The sequence below is a fragment of the Hemiscyllium ocellatum genome, chromosome 2, assembly GCF_020745735.1.
Source record: "Hemiscyllium ocellatum isolate sHemOce1 chromosome 2, sHemOce1.pat.X.cur, whole genome shotgun sequence".
Lineage (NCBI taxonomy): Eukaryota > Metazoa > Chordata > Chondrichthyes > Orectolobiformes > Hemiscylliidae > Hemiscyllium > Hemiscyllium ocellatum.
This window is the reverse complement of record NC_083402.1, coordinates 50,938,261-50,940,860: the sequence shown is the minus strand read 5'-3', so window position 1 is coordinate 50,940,860 and position 2,600 is coordinate 50,938,261. Positions and strand designations below refer to the sequence as shown.

The 2,600-nt window shown below is 40.5% G+C and overlaps 1 pseudogene; it reads left to right on the top strand.

The window, feature by feature from the left end:
* The first annotated feature begins 720 nt into the window (after window positions 1-720).
* On the top strand, window positions 721-874 carry LOC132829962 (U1 spliceosomal RNA; annotated as a pseudogene).
* The last annotated feature ends 1,726 nt before the right edge of the window (window positions 875-2,600 follow it).

The window sequence follows — 2,600 nt, the reverse complement described above, 5'->3', positions numbered from 1 at the left end:
TCAGATTATTTTAAACAGAAATACTTACATAAAAATGAACTTGCATTTGCAATGAAGTGTCAACTTTGCCAGCTATGCATCCTCAGAAGTATTTTGCTTTTCATTCCTCTCCAACCACATGACCTGTGATGAGCAGTTCCTGCCTGGCAGCACTTGACCTCATGGACATTGGGAAATACTTCTGTCATTGCTAGGTGGGCAATAGAAAAGCAGTGCATATATGTGTGTGAGAGAGATAGAGACAGAGAGAGAGAGAGAGAGAGAGAGAGGTGAGCAACCAGAGTATTGCATGAAATAACTTGCTAGGGAAACCCCTCCATGAAACTTCCAAAATTGATACTCAGCTGACTGTTAGTGAAATTCCACCCCGCAGCAAGGTAAGTGTAAAGAAGGTGTGCAAATGTAATCAATGAAATCCTGAATCAACCGAGTGAAAGAAAAAAATCAGAAGGTGACTAACCTTTCCATATTGTTAACCTTTACTCACTAGAGCAATGGTACAAGATGATTAGAAGCTTTTGCAAATTTTACTGTCATGTGGTCTGAAAAAGCAGGAAAATGCATTAAAAGCTAAAATCAAGGCGGATCGAATGCCAACATATTATCACAACGCATCTTGAAAGAATTGTACCTCAGCAAATGGAACTCCATGATTCAGCCTACGTGAGACCACTTCTCAGCACATAATGGATCACTAACTCCATACTTACTATACTCACTATACTTACCTGGCAGGGGAGATGACATGATCAGTGCGGTGCTGCTCCCAGGACGAGGCTATCCCATTGCACTTCGGGTGTGCTGACGCCTGAGATGTCCCCAAATGCGGGATACTCGACTGCAAAATTTGTGGTAGTGGGGGACTGCGTTCACAAGGGTAGCACGGTGGCACAGAGGGCGGCACGGTGGCACAGTGGTTTGCACTGCTGCCTCACAGCGCCAGAGACCTGGGTTCAATTCCCGCCTCAGGCGACTCTCTGTGTGGAGTTTGCACATTCTGCCCGTGTCTGCGTGGGTTTCCTCCAGGTGCTCTGGTTTCCTCCCACAATCCAAAAATGTGCAGGTTAGGTGAATTGGCCATGCTAAATTGCCTGTAGTGTTAGGTGAAGGTGTAAATGTAGGGGAATGGGTCTGGGTGGGTTGTGCTTCAGCGGGTCGGTGTGGACTTGTTGGGCTGAAGGGCCTGTTTCCACACTGTAAGTAATCTAATCTAATCTAAAAAAAATGTGTTATCAGAGTCAAACTGCTGTGCCAATATATAAGTTCATCTTGGCTTCCCAGAATCTTCTGTCTCATAAATGTACATGGCCCAACAATGGCAGGACTGCCAGTATACATGGATCTAAGTGTAGTTCCAATTCATACTCATCTACTCTGGTGAAATATAAGTATAATTGAATCAGTCAATGTTCTTATAATGACATAGTAGACTATTTTAAAGCTGATGTGGGATTTCACCTTGAAGATGATTGATCCCCTAAGCAAGTGTTTTTTGGATGTCCAGGAGAAACTAAAAGCAGAACTGACCAAGATGAAGCAAAATTGGTATATCTCCATCACATTCATTCAAAAGAAAGTTAAAAATCACACAACACCAGGTTATAGTCCCACAGGTTTAATTAGAAGCACACTAGCTTTCGGTGTGACGTTCCTTCATCAGGTGATTGTGGAGGGTTCGATCGTAACAGAATTTATAGCAAAAATTTGCAGTGTGATGTAACTGAAATTACACATTGAAAAATTGATTGTCTGTTAAGCCTTTCATCTGTTAGAATACAGTGATAGTTTCACTTCTTTCATCTGTAAATCACAAAATCCTTTTTTTTAAAGTTGCATTCTCGGGTTAGCTGTTAACAATGGTGATAGCTAGACAAAATGTTGAAGGTGTTAGCCCCCTGTATTCTCTGTCTATGACCTGATGTTTAGATTGATTCTAATCTAAAAAGTGAGATAACAGAGTTTTACATAACTTCATGCAATTTTTGAGCTCAGAGTTCTACATGAATGTATGCAGTTTTTCAGCAAAGTGCAATGTAACTCTGCAAGCACAAATTCACCACACAAAATATATGTGTGCATGTGGGTCTTTGTCTGTCTGTGTGTGTGTGTCTGTCTGGGGTGGAGTTGTGAGTATGAGAAAGTGTGAGAAAGTCTAACAGATGAAAGGTTTAACAGACAATCAATTTTTCAATGTATAATTTCAGTTACATCACACTGCAAAGTTTTGCTATAAATTCTGTGTTACGGTCGAGCCCTCCTTAATCATCTGATGAAGGAGCGTCACTCCGAAAGCTAGTGTGCTTCCAATTAAACCTGTTGGACTATAACCTGGTGTTGTGTGATTTTTAACTTTGTACACCCCAGTCCAACACCGGCATCTCCAAATCATTCGAAAGAAAAATAGCATCATAAGAATGGACACAATCCAAGACACTTCAACCAATCGCTTAAAAGGTATTCGTACAAAATATTGATGCTGGAAATATTAAATCCTAAATTTTCTGGTGATATTTTCTTTTTTATAGATATGCATGAAACATTGATAATGATCTATTTAGCAAAGAAGCCAAAACACAATATGCTCAGAATGATTTAGAGAT